The sequence below is a fragment of the Hyperolius riggenbachi genome, chromosome 1, assembly GCF_040937935.1.
Source record: "Hyperolius riggenbachi isolate aHypRig1 chromosome 1, aHypRig1.pri, whole genome shotgun sequence".
Classification (NCBI taxonomy): domain Eukaryota; kingdom Metazoa; phylum Chordata; class Amphibia; order Anura; family Hyperoliidae; genus Hyperolius; species Hyperolius riggenbachi.
The window spans coordinates 279610210-279628182 of NC_090646.1; the positions used below are offsets into that span (position 1 = coordinate 279610210).

At 44.9% G+C, this 17973-nt stretch overlaps 1 protein-coding gene across 1 annotated transcript in view; it reads left to right on the forward strand.

The window, feature by feature from the left end:
* Positions 1 to 17973, forward strand: part of RASGEF1B (RasGEF domain family member 1B) — a 274935-nt gene that overhangs the window by 16241 nt on the left and 240721 nt on the right. Inside the window, exon 2 of the mRNA XM_068271137.1 lies at positions 12768 to 12821. The gene's annotated coding sequence lies outside the window, so the exon portion shown is untranslated. The remainder of the gene's footprint in view (positions 1 to 12767; positions 12822 to 17973) is intronic.

Sequence of the window (17973 nt, forward strand, 5' to 3'; positions counted from 1 at the left end):
CTCACCATACTCCTAACGGAATACCTTGGGGTGTCTTCTTTCTAAAATGGGGTCATTTGTGGGGTTCCTATACTGCCCTGGCATTTTAGGGGCCCTAAGCCGTGAGGAGGAGTCTGGAAATCAAATTCCGCAAAATGACCTGTGAAATCCTAAAGGTGCTCATTGGACTTTGGGCCCTTTAGCGCAGTTAGGGTGCAAAAAAGTGCCACACATGTGGTATCGCCGTACTCGGGAGAAGTAGTACAATGTGTTTTGGGGTGTATTTTTACACATACCCATGCTGGGTGGGAGAAATAACTCTGTAAATGGACAATTGTGCGTAAAAAAATCAAAAGATTGTCATTTACAGAGGTATTTCTCCCACCCAGCATGGGTATGTGTAAAAATACACCCCAAAACACATTGTACTACTTCTCCCGAGTACGGCAATACCACGTGTGGCACTTTTTTGCACCCTAACTGCTCTAAGGGGCCCAGAGTCCAATGAGTACCTTTAGGCTTTACAGGGGTGCTCACAATTTAGCACCCCGCCCACTTGCCAGGACAGTTAACAAACCCCACAAATGACCCCATTTTGGAAAGAATACACAACAAGGTATTCCATGAGGGTAATGGTGAGGTCATTGAAAATTTTATTTTTTGTCACAAGTTAACGGAAAATGACACTTTGTTAAAAAAAAATAAAAAAAAAAATTCTGCTAACTTGTGACAAAAATTAAAATCTTTTATGAACTCACTGTGCACCTCACATAATACTTTAGGGTGTCCTCTTTCCAAAATGGGGTCATTTGTGGAGTCTGTCCTGGCATTTTAGGGTCTCTGCAATCATTACATGTATGGCCAGTATTAGGAGTTTCTGCTATACTCCTTATATTGGGTATACAAGTAATGCACTCTGGGCTGAAAGGAAAAATGAACGGCAAACATACCTTGCTCCCCATCAATGGCAGATCTTCCTCCACATCAATGGCAGTGATAACCTCAGGAGAGAGACACCCCGTGCCACCCTGCACTCAGGGTGAGCCACCAACTTATGTGACTGGGCCTCAGAACTTTAGTATACAGCATTATGCCTGTAGGATACAGCAATATGCCTGCCAATAGAGATGACTCTGTGTGGCATTAAAGCATCATCATCGGCCCAAATCACATATAAACCGGGGGTGTCCACACTCAAGGGAAATTCAAACATGCCGTCTTATATCGCCAATCCAGGACAGATCAGCAATATCAAGCATGGAAACCGATCCTTCTTCCCACTTTTATGCTTACCCGTTTGGTCTTCAAGCTTACCTCTCCTCTCCCTGCGACAATGTGCAAAAGACCACTGAGTGTGTGCCTACTCCTGTGTCTGGAGTTCCCTAGGTTCTAATAGTGTACCTGCTCGTGGTACCTCTCAAAACACGGCCCTACGCATAGGCCAGGCTGGTCAGGACAGCGGGGACAATAAAAACTGGTGTCATTCCTTCTTCCAGTCCTGCTGCAGACACGACAACGTTTTCTTCGGATGCGTTGACCTGGGGCACACGGAATCTGATAGGCGTAATGCCTACCATGCAGTCGGCTAGTTGCATCTGGGGGGGGGGGCCTGGCACCTCCTGGATACAGGATGTCCAGAATGATCTGTTCCTGAAATTGGAGGAAAGATCCAGTTCTCCCAGCCTTACTGTAGAGAACAAAGCTGTTGTAAACTGCCAATTGAATCAGATAAAAAGACACTTTCTTATACCAGCGTCTTGTTTTCCGGGTAACTAAATAGGGCGCTAACCTCTGGTCATTGAAGTCCACCCCTCCCATGTTGACATTATATTCGTGGACGACAAGGGGCTTTTCAATGACCTTAGTTGCCCGTTGAATTTGGACAGTCGTGTCTGTGTGAATGGTGGACAGAAAGTAAACGTCCCTCTTGTCCTTCCATTTCACCGCGAGCAGGTCTTCAGTACGCAAGGCGGCCCTCTGCCCCCGTTGAAGTCTGGTGGTAACGAGCCGTTGGGGGAAGCCCTGGCGACTAGGCCGCGCAGTGCCACAGCATCGGATTCCTTCTAACTTTAAGTGCTGAAAGAGGGCCACACTTGTGTAATAATTGTCCACAAAAAGATGGTACCCCTTCCGGAACAAGGGTGACACCAAGTCCCACACAACCTTTCCACTGCTCCCCAGGTAGTCAGGGCATCCGACCGGCTCCAATTTTGAGTCTTTTCCCTCATAGACCCTAAAACGACATGTATAGCCTGTGGCCCTTTCACAGAGCTTATACAGTTTCACCCCATACCGGGCGCGCTTGCTTGGGATGTACTGTTTGATGCCAAGGCGCCCGGTAAAGCGTAAGAGGGACTCGTCTACGCAGATGTTCTGTTCAGGGATATAAGCATCTGCAAATGTTGAGGACAGGTGGTCTATGAGGGGCCGAATTTTGTGGAGCCGGTCATAAGCAGGGTCTCCCCTTTCAAGACAGGTTTCGTCGTCGTTGAAGTGCAGGAAGCGCAGGATGGACTCAAATCGTGTCCTGGACATGGCAGCAGGGTACAAGGGAACATGATGTACTGGGTTCGTAGACCAATACGACCGCAATACATTTTGTTTCATTAGTCCCAAGTGAAGGATAAGGGCCAAAAAGATTTTAATGTCGGAAACTTGGACTGGTTTCCACCCGAAAGGCTGGGCATACATGCTCTCCGGGTGCTCGGTGATGAATTGTGTGGCTTTACGATTGGTCTCAACCACAATTAAGTCCAGGAGAACCTGGGTGATGAACAGCTGCAAAAAGTCTAGGGCCGTTCCTAGATGAGCTGTCGCCACCTGGACTCCAGACTGGGCGGTGAAAGGGGGCACTACGGGTGCGGCGGAATCAGGGGATTGCCAATCTGGTTGTGCCAGCACCTCTGGGAGTCTATGGGTACTACGGGCCCGTCTTCTTCTTGGTGGCTGCGACGGGGGTACTACTGCACTTGCCACCGTACCAGTTTCCACTTCCATGCTGACGCTCACCACTTCGTCAGGGTCTACGGAAGCACTGGCACTAAGTCCAGGAGATGCTGCGCTGCTGGTGCCTGCCTCACCAAGAAAACTATCAACAGCGCTAGCACCACCCTGCTGCCCTTGAGGCGGATCCTGCGCCACCTGCGGTCTAACGACTTGGGGTCTGGTACGCCTGGCTGTAGCCGGGACCATAGCCTCGTCATCAGTATCGGTCAGGGAACCACTGCTTTCTACAGGTTCAAAATTGGACCCGGAAGATTCGACGGATGATTCTTCCCAAAAGAACTCATCCGACTGGTCCATATACCTGTATACCTCGTCATCGGAAAGCCCCCTTCTTGCCATTTTGGATTGCTAAATTTATGGGGTTTTCCTCCGAGACTACCCAGAAAAAAAGAGCACCTACCTAGCAAAAAGGGAGTATTTGAGAGGTATTGGGGTTGGTGGGAAGTGGGGTCTCAGAGGCAATCAAACAATCACGGGACAATCAAATCCAATTACAGCACAATCGACTCCAATCACAGCACAAGCAGATCTGATGCACTCGGAAGGTGATGGGGGGAGGGTGGGATTGGGTGTGGCAGGAAGTGGGGTCTCAGGCAATCAAACAATCACGGGGCAATCGAAGCCGATCACGGGACAATCAAATACAATTACAGCACAATCGACTCCAATCACAGCCCAATCAAATCTGATGCACTCGGAAGGTGATGGGGGGAGGGTGGGATTGGGTGTGGCGGGAAGTGGGGTCTCAGGCAATCAAACAATCACGGGGCAATCGAAGCCGATCACGGGACAATCAAATACAATTACAGCACAATCGACTCCAATCACAGCACAAGCAAATCTGATGCACTCGGAAGGTGGTGGTTGGAGGTGGTGGGGGGAGGGTGGGGTTGGGTGTGGTGGGGGGGGGGGGGGGGAGGGTGGGGTTGGGTGTGGTGGGAAGTGGGGTCTCAGGCAATCAAACAATCACGGGACAATCGAAGCAGATCACGGGACAATCAAATACAAGCGCAGCACAATCGAATACAAGCGCAGCACAGTCAAAAACAATGCACTTGGACGGTGATTAGGGGGGGGGGGTCTGAGGGCGATTTGAGGGAGTGGGGGGTTGATCAGGAGCCTGCACGGGGCAAACTGAGTCCTGATCTGATGAGAGGCAGACACAGGGGGTTACTGATCGCAGATCAGTTAGTGATTGCTGGGGAGGACAGATGTAAACAAAGAGCAGGGGATGTAATCAGAAGGGGGGTATGAGGGCAATCGAGGGCCTGGGCAGGTGATCGGTTACCCCCGCGGGGCAGTTAGGGTCTGCTCTGATGGGTGGGGGTGCCAAGGGGTGATGGACAGGTGATAGACAGGTGATCAGAGGGGGATCAGAGGGGGATCAGAGGGTAAGGTAGCTGTATACAGATGTATACAGTATACAGGGGGGTAGTCTGGGATGGAGTCTGGGGGTGATCTAAAGGTAGGGGGGGGGATCAGGGGTGACTAGGAGGCAGTTAGGGACCTAACGCAGGGGATAGCGTTTAAAGTTAGTGATAGGTGGGGGGGTTGGGGTTTTTAAAGGGGTGCAAGGGTGCTGGCAGGGGTCTGCTGGGGTGATCAGGGGGGGTATGAGGCCTGGGGTGGGAGATCAGGGGGGCTGTAGGCAAAAAAAAACGTGTGTGCTGTAATACTCACAAAGTGCTTCCTCCTCGCTAGTGGTCTCTGCAACAATGAGACCACGAGGCGAGGAGGAAGCACGTATAAGGCACTTTGTTTACTTAACAAAGTGCCTTATACATTCTGATTGGCCATTGTTACGGATTCCTCCGCTCGCCGGCTCTGCTAAGTGGCCGGCGAGCAGAGGCAAAATGCCAGGCTTCCGACTCCCGGCGGAGGATCGCGTCACGGATGACGCGATCGCTCCGCCCACGCCCATACAAGGACCGCCGCATTTTGTCTATACGGCGGTCCTTGCGGCGTCAGCTTCCCGGCCGCCATTTGTCTATACGGCGGTCGGGAAGTAGTTAAGCTCCAGCCACGAAGGGGCGCTCAGTAGGTAGCAGCAATGTTAGGGAGTCTAGCCAGGGGTGTAGCAATAGGGGGTGCAGAGGTAGCGACCGCATCGGGACCCTCGGCCAGAGGGGCCCCGAAGGGACATCCCTCAACTTCAGTATTAGCTCTCTATTGGTCCTGTGCTCATAATTATCACACCTATAGATATTTTGCATAGTGGTAATCATCAACAAACTATTCCCCATCCCCTTCTTGCCCCTCTGACACTGTAGTTGCCATTGGCAGGTTTTGGTGTGCTGTATCAATTTTTATGTATAGAGTGTTTGGATGGCCCCATTGTAAAACTTGCATCAGGGCCCACAGCTCCTTAGCTACTCCACTGAGTCTAGCCCAAAGTCTCCTTACTGAATATGTGCTGGCTTACTGAACAGGAAGAGCCATATTTGAACCCAGGTCTACTGTGTCCAGCCACTGCCACTGCAATCAATGGCAGCTCTAAAACCCCAAGGCTTGATATTTGGTGTCATTTATGCAAGGTTAGTGAGTTAAAATTATGTTTGCCATTTATTCTTACAATGTTGTGGAATTGTAGAAGCCCCTGGTTCAGACATGTTTTTGTAAAATTGCATTTCTTAGAGATGCAGTTATATAAACAAAGTATTTCAAATTACGTTGTAGAAATGCTTACTTTTTGAAGTATGAATAAAAGAATTTACAGGTGCAGCAGAGAGGACTCTCCAGGTGATAAGCTCTGCTGCATCATTAATGGGATGGGTGCAATTAAGATAGTAGCCATAACTGTATCACCTGAAAGCTAATCCATTGGCTGCCAGTCACTAGAAAGTCATGGTTATGGCTGGGATCTCTGTTGTCCTCAACCTGTTAGTGATGTGGATTTTGCCATGTGCACAGCTGCAAAAAATGCAATAAGGCAGTTATAAAAATTTACGTGAACTATTGCTTTTTATTTGTTCCATCACACAAATATTTCAGTGTATTTAGACTCTATCAGTTCAATACAAATTTTGTGACTTTTGTTATCGTAATTGTTATGTATTTTCGAGTGCGCATTTCACTGCGATTTTTGGGCTGCGATTGCGTGGGGAAAAAAACAAACCACGGGAAGTTTTGAAATGGGGAGATCGTAAAGCAATTACCTAGCACTGCATATGCCTGGTGATTTGCATGTGGTCTCATTCATTGAACACGATTGCAAACAAAAGCAAATTGCAGCATGTACTATGTTTGCAATTGGGCCACAAAATATGGCAACAATAACAGGTGCCCCCTATTTATTGTGGGCACCCAAATTCCCTCCCATAGCCGCTATTTATTTTTGTGTGTGTGTGTGGGGGGGGGGGGGGGGGAGAGGAGATGAGAGGTTAAGCTTAGGCATTATAGGGCTCTAAAATTAAAAGGTGTGCTACAGTCCATTTGTTCTTTATGTATTCCACTCGGATCAGTTCATGATCTTGCTCATGCAAAGCTGAATGTTTTCTGTTATAGGAAAGCAAAGCTGTAGTTGGCATAGCTTTTTCATTGGGGTGGGTGGGGTGTTTTGGTTACTTTTAGCCCTCTTGAAAAATGCTTAAAGTTTTGATTCTTCATGACTTACTATGTAAACATTTATGTACCTTGCATTGATAAAGGCTAAAACAGCCTGGAGCAGCTGTCTGCATATTGGTGTGCATTGTTTGTAGAATTAATAGACCATAACTATGCTATAAGCCAGCGTTCTGGATACATGCCTGGCTTCAGTGATTATTATGAGCACAGGACCAATAGAGAGCTAAAACTGTAGTTGAGGGAGGGCCCTTCGGGGCCCCTCTGGCCCAAGGGCCCCGATGCAGTCGCAACCTCTGCAACCCCTTATGCTACGCCCCTGCCTAGATTTTTAGGAATATAAAGGTATAATGTACACATTCAGTCACTGACCTTCAGCGATGCTTTATTGAAATAGCATCTTGCTCATGTAAAACTTAAAGGGATACTGTAGGGGGGTCGGGGGAAAATTAGTTGAAGATACCCAGGGCTTCTAATGGTCCCCCGCAGGCATCCTGTGCCCGTGCAGCCACTCACTAATGCTCCGGCCCCGCCTCCAGTTCACTTCTGGAATTTCAGACTTTAAAGTCTGAAAACCACTGCGCCTGCGTTGCCTTGTCCTCGCTTCCTCTGATGTCACCAGGAGTGCACAGCGCAGGCACAGACCATACTGGGCCTGCACAGTACGCTCCTGGTGCCATCAGCGGGAGTGAGGACACGGCAACGCAGGCGCAGTGGTTTTCAGACTTTAAAGTCTGAAATTCCAGAAGTGAACCAGAGGCGGGGCCGGATCATTGGGGAGTGGCTGTGCGGGCACAGGATGTCTGTGGGGGACTATTAGAAGCCCCAGGTAAATTCAACTAATTTTCCCCTGGCCCCCCTACAGTGTCCCTTTACTATTTGCAAATACCTTCTGTTTAAGGAAGGCAAAATGGTTCCTGGCTGTTTTTTTCAAAAAATAACCCTGGTGAAGGCCTGTTATGATTGCTATTTGCTCATATATTGCTCACATCCCAACAGCCTTTTCTATGTTCCAGTAGGATCTATGTGAGGTTTGCAAATGCAGGCCAGGTTTTTAGGAACACTTAAGTCTTCTGGTGATTCCAGTCCTGGGGAACCTTATGTCCTATGACTCTGTAATAATTGTTTCAGTGAAATTTTTGCAAAAAACACTAGGGGGCGCAAGGTAATAAGGCTGGTGAAAATTAACACAAAGCTTGTTTATAGAGGTCTATCAATGTTGTTGCTACTGCGGAGTCTCATAAACACTACACAAAAGCCAAATGTTACACAAACTGGAGCCTTAGTTACGGTATTCTATGCAGAATTTGTGGAGAGGAAATTGAAAACTGTATTTTGAAAAGGGTAATAAATAATGCTAAACAAGGATAGCACTCTTGCCTTGCAGGGATCTGGTTTTGAAACGCATCAATGACATAGGGCTTGATTCACAAAAGCGTGCTAACAGTTAGCACGCTGGTGAAAAGCCCCTTATCACGCCTAAAGTCAGTTTAGGCGTGATAAGTTTAGGTGTGATAAGATTAGACGTGATAACTATAGCACCAACTGGGTTAGCACCGCAGTACACAGCTAATCTAAAGTTTTGCGCTAGCAAAGTCTGGTGCGCGCGAAACGTCACATAGAGTTCAATGGCGCTGCTTTGCGCGCAGGACTTTGCGCGCGATCTAAACTTATCTAAACTTATCACGCCTAAACTTATCACACCTAAAATTATCACGCCTAAACTGAGTTTAGGCGTGATAAGGGGCTTTTCACCAGCGTGGTGCAATGGTTATCACGCCTAAAGTCTTTTAGGCGTGATAACTGGGTTATTACCGCTTTGTGAATCGAGTCCATAGTCTGCAAGGAGTAATAAGCATCCTCTCTTGTTTATGTTTGCACACGACAGTCCTGAACAAGAGTTGAAGCAATCACAGCACTTTAGACAGGATCCGTCACAGATCGCAAAGATCTGATCTGGCGTGACAGTCGAAATTGTCACGTGTTGCAAAATGCCAGTTCGCTTAATCGCGCACACTTACCCATGCCACAAAATCCCGGAAACAATCGTTTGACGCTCAGAAAAATCACCTGTAAAATTGTGGGTACGTAGCTTTAGAGTTTGAGCCCTGTTGAGGGACAGTTGTTGAGGTGACTGGTTTTCTAATATAACCCTTGTGCAATGCTGTTTAAATGCAGGAAACAAATAAAATAGATAATAAAGACGTTTTCATTTCATTGTGATGGTAAAACCAACTTTGCATTTAACTGAAGAGAGAAACCATCTCCCTCAGTAACTGAATTTGAACATCAGCACATCTGTAGATTGTGGCCATGAGTAATAAAGCCTCATACACACGTATGAAGACTGTGGGCATTGGGACTCAATTCCTCAGATGACAGTTTGAGTCCCGATGCTATATAGGCACGTTTCTAGCCTGTAGGCTAGCAACACAATCTTTTGCTAAAGAGTAGGGAGGAGAGCCAATGGCATAGCGCACAATGAAGCGCTACTGAAACTTTCAAGGCGATTGGGGGCCAATGTGCACAAGCTATATTCTGGCCCTGATCTACCCCCTTGGCCACACAAGGTTTAAGATTAACACCATCTAGGTCTGGTCTCAGCTTGAAAAAGCCAGGAGAGGAGCAAGGCTTTCCTCAGCACCTTGGCCTGACTGTACTTGGGCAATACTGATTGGACTAGTAAGACATCCTTGACCAAACCTCATTGTTTCCCTAGAATAGGGTATGTTTCCTCACTGTTCCCCTAAATTAGGAATGCTGCAAGTTTCAAGCTCCTGTTCTCTCTCCGCCCCTTCTCCCTGGATGACCATGCTCTTTTGCCAGTCCAGGCAAGGCATTAATCCAGAGGATCTTTCATAAGAAGAGGAGAAGGAAGGGGGTATTGGGCACAATGGCGGGGAGTGGGGTCAGACCCTTCCTGCCTCACCCCGAGTCCCCCGATCTGCACTCCCTCTCCGGCTATTAAATGCAGCAGAGAGTGTATATTGTCAGGCAGTGGGCAGGGATGACTCACCTCTTCTGCGTTGCAGTGTGCGTTCCACTCTCGTCACTTGCTGCAGTGCCATCCACTTACAGTGGGCGGAATTGCAGGAAGGGATAAAAGTGGAACGCACGCAGGAACACGGAAGAGGTGAGTCATCCTCGCCCACTGCCTGACAATATACACTCGCTGCTGCATTTAATAGCCGGAGAGGGAGCCCAGATCGGGGGACTCAGGTGGGGGAGGGGGGCGACCTCCTCCCCGCAACTGTGCCCAGTACTCCCTTCCTGCTCGCTACCACCTCCAGCTCGGCGCCCCCCACCCACGGCCAGATGGGTGCCCCCCGAATTTGCCGCCTGAGGAACCCGCCTCACCCCGCCTTATGGGCGGATTAGACCTGGGTTTAAGGCCAGGACACTATCTGCATGAAGTCTGTATGTTCTCCCAATGGTTGTGTGGGCTTCCTCTGGGTATTCCAGTGTCTTTTCACATCCCCAAAATATATAGTTATGTTGACTAGTCCCCCAGAAAATTGGCCCTAGACCACAGTAGAAATATAAGATAAGTTGAGTTCTTTGTTAACGATGTCCCTGCCTTATTACACAATAAAATATTTTATAGGGGTTGCAGGACATGTGCAACCTAACCTGGTGTGCCTGTTGTGTTGTAGGGAATATCATTGTTATCATTGTAATGATTTTAGATATACAGTGCATGTGAAAAAGATCAGGTTAATGTACTGTACATTTAGCAGTTGACGTACCAAAATAAACAAAAGTCTGAGCTACATACTATATGCTTATTACATAATATAACTAGACTTCTTATTTTACAGCTGAAGCCCATAATACCATCCATGATCTGCATTTTAACCAAATATGGCAGATTGTTTAACAATCTGCAAATCATACCAATGCACTGTGGGTTCTACCCCTGATTTCCAACTAGCAGGTCATCCACACATAATCCAAACTAAGAAATTCACTATACATTAATGAGCAAAATGAGGGTAAAATATGGTGTTGAATTGCATTATCACTAGTAATCTAATTAGTTAGAAAGCCACATTCTGAATGACTCCTAAATCAAATGCCTGGTCTTATGTCTGGCTATCAAGGAGTAACAGGGCGCCTGACACCATAAATATGGCTGTAGGTGTCCTCTGCAAGGCCTAGTGCACACCGGAGCGTTTCCGCTGCGGTTTGCGATCTGCTTGCGGGTGCGGATCTGCTAGGGTAATGCATTTCAATGGGGTGGTGCACACCAGAGCGGGTGGCGTTTTGCAGAAACGCATACTCCCGGGCTGCAGCAGATTTTGGATTGCGGATGCGTTTCTGCCTCAATGTTAAGTATAGGAAAACCGCAAACCGCTCTGAAAAACGGCACTTCAGAGCGGTTTGCCAGGCGTTTTTTGTTACAGTAGCTGTTCAGTAACAGCTTTACTGTAACAATACATGAAATCTACTACACCAAAAACGCTACACAAAACCGCAAAACGCTAGCTGAAACGCTGCAGAAAAATAAGAAAAAGCGTTTCAAAATCTGCTAGCATTTTGCGGATCTGCTAGCGGTTTTTGGTGTGCACCAGGCCCAAGAGTGATAAACCTTTCACAAACTCATTCACAGAGACACACAACGAACACTAAATACATTCACTTAAAGATACAGCTACCATCCCTACAGCTAATTGAAAGTCTGAGGTATTAGTTAACAAAAAATGTGCATCATTTTATGTTTTTGCATTCACCTTGAAGATGCTGCTTTAGATTCATGTATGTCCTAAAAGTGGGCAAGTAATTTGTAAAATGCCACAAGCAAAAGCGTACTATGACTTAACCTGTGTGAACGTTCGAAGCACATATCATAAAGCTCCTGCCATGGAGCAAGATAGGGCATCAAAACTATTCTCACAAGGGCACAAACACCACGCGCACATCAGTATAAAGCCATATTGCTTCATACAAATGGCAATAGTTCTAGGACTTATCCTGGGAATACACAGTTCGTTTTTAAGCTGATAAGATGGTTCGATAGATAATTTCCGACATGTCCGATCTCTCTTTCAATTCTTTGGCCGCTCGTTTTCTGATAGAAGTGAATGGTAAAAAGAAAAACGAGAGGAAGATAAGAATCCAGAGCTGAATCGAGCGGCAGAAACGCATGGCAGAAACGAACCGTGTATTCCCAGCATAAGAGAGTGAGTACCAGATCTAACTATGACCAAGGTTCACAAGACATATCAAGACACTTAGGCCTCTTTTACACTTAATCAGTTGGTATCCGTTAGTGTGCATTAGTATGCGTTAGTGCGCGTTGGTACGCGTTTTTTCCATAGCAGTGCATTGGGAAGAAGATTTCAGTTAAAAAGCGTTAAGTGTAAAAGAGGCCATAGAAAAACATGGGACATACTTTGAAAATCAGTTTTCTTTCCGTTTTAACTGAGAGCAACTGATTAAGTGTAAAAGGACCCTTAGGGCCCCCGATCCAATTCAAGTTTTCTCCTAGATGATATTTTTTACATTATACTAAATAATGTTATGCTTTTAAGCCACCAGCACGCAAGAAAATATGAATATTTTGACTTTACTTTTTTCACCTACTTTACTTTTTCACCTGCAGAGTTCAAAAGTTATTTTAGACAGAAAATGATTCTCCTAGAAGAAAACTAATGAGAAAAGTGACTTGGATCGGGCCCTAAGACACTTAGGGCCTGCCCACACTTTTCAGATTTTCTGCGCATTTTCTGCACAGGAAATCTGAGAACTAATGTTATTCAATGGGCTAGTTCACACTTGAATGACTTTTTCTCATGCAGAAAAACAACTTACAGCAATGCTGCACTGTCAGACAACTCATGCAGCAAGACTGATGCAGAAAACTGATAGAGAAGTGTGGATCCCGCCTATGACATATCATAGCCACATATCAAACAACAAAAGTGATGAATCCTTTAAAGAATCCATGGCCCTTCCCTGGCTGTGATTGGCTGGTGCTATGATCAGGCCATTAGTTAGAATGCCAAGATTTTATTACTGCTGTTATGTGTTTCTGTTTGAACCAAACTGAAAGAGTAATATGCAACAGATTTGATTTTTATCCACCTTGAAGCCGTGTTATTATATTGATTAAAAGCAGCTTTGAGTTTTATCCTTATCTGAATGGTAAAACTAGTAAAATGCAACTTTATCTGCATTAAAATATGTAAAATATATTTATGAATGTTTAATTTCCTTTTCAGACAGGCATATTCAGCAGCTTGTCCAGTGAAATATCACTATGTGAGCCAAAACTGGTAAGAAATTCTTGCATGGAAAATTCAGTTATATACAATATGCAGTCAAATGTACAGTTATGTTAAAGCAAACTGTTTTGTGACAAATTCAAATATGTTCCTTTTATGTTGCCCTTTTATACACATTTTTTTGGGAATAAATACAATCCTTTAATAATTCTTTCATGTTTTACATACTAATATTTTTCTTCACAGACAACAAAAGGCTATACATAGTTCTAGGGCTGAAACCCACTAGAGCGTTTTTCTGGAGCATTTAGGGAGCGCTTTAAATGGCTAGCGATTCCGCTAAATGCTCTGCCAATTGAAAGTGGATTGGATAGATTCCACTAGAGTGATTGAATTAAGAAAATCTAAAAAAGGACATGCAGCATTTTGGGACCGTTTCCATTCTAATGAATTGTATAGGAGCAGGGAAATCGCTCCCAAAATCGCTTGCAAAACGCTATCACAAATCGCTAGCAATTGCGCTTTGCAGGCCTAAGCCTGTATGGGTGATTAACTCACATATTTTCCAGTGTGCAAACAGGACCAAAAGGATGTGATACTGTTGTACAATCAAACCTATTAATGAGATAGCAACATCATTGAGGATAGCTTTCTCCCTGTGCTCAGTAAGAAAGGGAAACTCTGAATGAGCCTGGGCAGGAGAACTGGATCCTTATGTGCCCTCTATTCAAGGTGTACTGTATAGATAGATAGATAGATAGATAGATAGATAGATAGATAGATAGATAGATAGATAGATAGATAGATAGATAGATAGATAGATAGATAAATAGATAGATAGATAGATAGATAGATAGACACATACCAAGATGAGATCCTCAGGTGGTGATCATCCAGGAGTCAGTGGCAGACCACTTCCGTTGTCTGATCAGTCAGTATGTTGTCGTGTGTGTATGTTTATAGCGAACTGTCATTCAAAATCGCACGCTAAAATCGTCTGTCTTTTGTTGCTGCCTCGCTGCAAAAGACATTTGTATTGTGTTTGGACTTAGCTTAATACCGGAAGCAAGTGCTTGACAACATGTTACACTTACAAAGTATCTTGTATGAACTCATCTTGAAAGGGAAAAACAGACTATAATGACTCAGTGGGCACCTAAGGTTCTCATCACTGCTGGAGCCATATTTGTACACAAGCAATACATTTCCTAGATTTGTATAGCTGGGGCATCTCTTCAGCATGACACTTGGTGAGTCAGAATCCCATTGTCCGGTCTGAGTGTGGTCACTGGAGGGTCAGGAATATACCAGAAACAGCAAAGCTCATCAGTGTCAGTACAGTATATGAATATTTGTTCATGTTGCTTTGATGCAGAAGCGACACCTAGTGAATTCTAAAGTGTTATATCACTGACATGCAGGATTTTAAAAAAATATTTCTGGTGCATTTTAAGGCTAATCTCGGTTTATGAACACATTATAAATAAATGACAGATTATAAATAAATGACTTTTAACCACTTGAGGACCTAGGGCTTTCTACCCCTTAAGGACCGGCCACTTTTTTTCCATTCAGACCACTGCAGCTTTCACGGTTTATTGCTCGCTCATACAACCTACCACCTAAATGAATTTTGGCTCCTTTTCTTCTCACTAATAAAGCTTTCTTTTGGTGCTATTTGATTGCTCCTGCGATTTTTACTTTTTATTATATTCATCAAAAAAGACATGAATTTTGGCAAAAAAATGATTTTTTTAACTTTCTGTGCTGACAGTTTTCAAATAAAGTAAAATTTCTGTATACATGCAGCGCGAAAAATGTGGACAAACATGTTTTTGATTAAAAAAAACCCATTCAGTGTATATTTATTGGTTTGGGTAAAAGTTATAGCGTTTACAAACTATGGTGCAAAAAGTGAATTTTCCCATTTTCAAGCATCTATGACTTTTCTGACCCCCTGTCATGTCTCATGAGGGGCTAGAATTCCAGGATAGTATAAATACCCCCCAAATGACCCCATTTTGGAAAGAAGACATCCCAAAGTATTCAATGAGAGGCATAGTGAGTTCATAGAAGATATTATTTTTTGTCACAAGTAAGCGGAAAATGACACTTTGTGAAAAAAAAAAAAAAAGTTTCCATTTCTTCTAACTTGCGACAAAAAAAAATGAAATCTGCCACGGACTCACCATGCCCCTCTCTGAATACCTTGAAGGGTCTACTTTCCAAAATGGGGTCATTTGTGGGGTGTGTTTACTGTCCTGACATTTTGGGGGGTGCTAAATTGTAAGCACCCCTGTAAAGCCTAAAGGTGCTCATTGGACTTTGAACCCCTTAGCGCAGTTAGGCTGCAAAAAAGTGCCACACATGTGGTATTGCCGTACTCAGGAGAAGTAGTATAATGTGTTTTGGGGTGTATTTTTACACATACCCATGCTGGGTGGGAGAAATATCTCTGTAAATGACAATTTGTTAATTTTTTTTACACACAATTGTCCATTTACAGAGATCTTTCTCCCACTCAGCATGGGTATGTGTAAAAATACACCCCAAAACACATTATACTACTTCTCCTGAGTACGGCGATACCACATGTGTGGCACTTTTTTGCACCCTAACTGCGCTAAAGGGCCCAAAGTCCAATGAGTACCTTTAGGATTTCACAGGTCATTTTGAGAAATTTCGTTTCAAGACTACTCCTCACGGTTTAGGGCCCCTAAAATGCCAGGGCAGTATAGGAACCCCACAAATGACCCCATTTTAGAAAGAAGACACCCCAAGGTATTCTGTTAGGAGTATGGTGAGTTCATAGAAGATTTTATTTTTTGTCACAAGTTAGCGGAAAATGACACTTTGTGAAAAAACACAATTAAAATCAATTTCCGCTAACTTGTGACAAAAAATAAAATCTTCTATGAACTCGCCATACTACTAACGGAATACCTTGGGGTGTCTTCTTTCTAAAATGGGGTCATTTGTGGGGTTCCTATACTGCCCTGGCATTTTAGGGGCCCTAAACCGTGAGGAGTAGTCTTGAAACGAAATTTCTCAAAATGACCTGTGAAATCCTAAAGGTACTCATTGGACTTTGGGCCCTTTAGCGCAGTTAGGGTGCAAAAAAGTGCCACACATGTGGTATCGCCGTACTCGGGAGAAGTAGTACAATGTGTTTTGGGGTGTATTTTTACACATACCCATGCTGGGTGGGAGAAACACCTCTGTAAATGACAATCTTTTGATTTTTTTTACACACAATTGTCCATTTACAGCAGTATTTCTCCCACCCAGCATGGGTATGTGTAAAAATACACCCCAAAACACATTGTACTACTTCTCCCGAGTACGGCGATATCACATGTGTGGCACTTTTTTGCACCCTAACTGCGCTAAAGGGCCCAAAGTCCAATGAGTACCTTTAGGATTTCACAGGTCATTTTTGTTTCAAGACTACTCCTCACGGTTTAGGGCCCCTAAAATGCCAGGGCAGTATAGGAACCCCACAAATGACCCCATTTTAGAAAGAAGACACCCCAAGGTATTCCGTTAGGAGTATGGTGAGTTCATAGAAGTTTTTATTTTTTTGTCACAAGTTAGCGGAAATTGATTTTATTGTTTTTTTTCACAAAGTGTCATTTTCCGCTAACTTGTGACAAAAAATAAAATCTTCTATGAACTCACCATACTCCTAACGGAATACGTTTGGGTGTCTTCTTTCTAGAATGGGGTCATTTGTGGGGTTCCTATACTGCCCTGGCATTTTAGGGGCCCTAAACCGTGAGGAGTAGTCTTGAAACAAAAATGACCTGTGAAATCCTAAAGGTACTCATTGGACTTTGGGCCCCTTAGCGCAGTTAGGCTGCAAAAAATTGCCAATCATGTGGTATCGCCGTACTCGGGAGATGTAGTATAATGTGTTTTGGGGTGTATTTTTACACATACCCATGCTGGGTGGGAGAAATACCTCTGTAAATGACAATTGTTTGATTTTTTTTTACACACAATTGTCCATTTACAGAGAGATTTCTCCCACCTAGCATGGGTATGTGTAAAAATACACCCCAAAACACAGTATACTACTTCTCCTGAGTACGGCGATACCACATGTGTGACACTTTTTTGCAGCCTAGGTGCGCTAAGGGGCCCAACGTCCTAATCACAGGTCATTTTGAGGCATTTGTTTTCTAGACTACTCCTCACGGTTTAGGGCCCCTAAAATGCCAGGGCAGTATAGGAACCCCACAAGTGACCCCATTTTAGAAAGAAGACACCCCAAGGTATTCCGTTAGGTGGATGGCGAGTTCATAGAAGATTTTATTTTTTGTCACAAGTTAGTGAAAAATGACACTTTGTTAAAAAAAACAAAAATCAATTTCCGCTAACTTTTGACAAAAAATAAAATCTTCTATGAACTCGTCATACACCTAACAGAATACATTGGGGTGTCTTTTTTCTAAAATGGGGTCCATTTCTGGGGTTCCTATACCGCCCTGGCATTTTACGGGCCCAAAACCGTGAGTAGTCTGGAAACCAAATGTCTCAAAATGACTGTTCAGGGGTATAAGCATCTGCAAATTTTGATGACAGGTGGTCTATGAGGGGGCGAATTTTGTGGAACCGGTCATATGCAGGGTGGCCTTTTAGATGACAGGTTGTATTGGGCCTGATCTGATGGATAGGAGTGCTAGGGGGGTGACAGGAGGTGATTGATGGGTGTCTCAGGGGGTGGTTAGATGGGAAAATAGATGCAATCAATGCACTGGGGAGGTGATCGGAAGGGGGTCTGAGGGGGATCTGAGGGTTTGGCCGAGTGATCAGGAGCCCACACGGGGCAAATTAGGGCCTGATCTGATGGGTAGGTGTGCTAGGGGGTGACAGGAGGTGATTGATGGGTGTCTCAAGGTGTGATTAGAGGGGGGAATAGATGCAAGCAATGCACTGGCGAGGTGATCAGGGCTGGGGCCTGAGGGCATTCTGAGGGTGTGGGCGGGTGATTGAGTGCCCTAGGGGCAGATAGGGGTCTAATCTGATAGGTAGCAGTGACAGGGGGTGATTGATGGGTAATTAGTGGGTGTTTAGGGTAGAGAACAGATATAAACACTGCCCTTGGGAGGTGATCTGACGTCGGATCTGCGGGCGAACTATTGGTGTGGGTGGGTGATCAGATTGCCCTGCAAGGGGCAGGTTAGGGGCTGATTGATGAGTG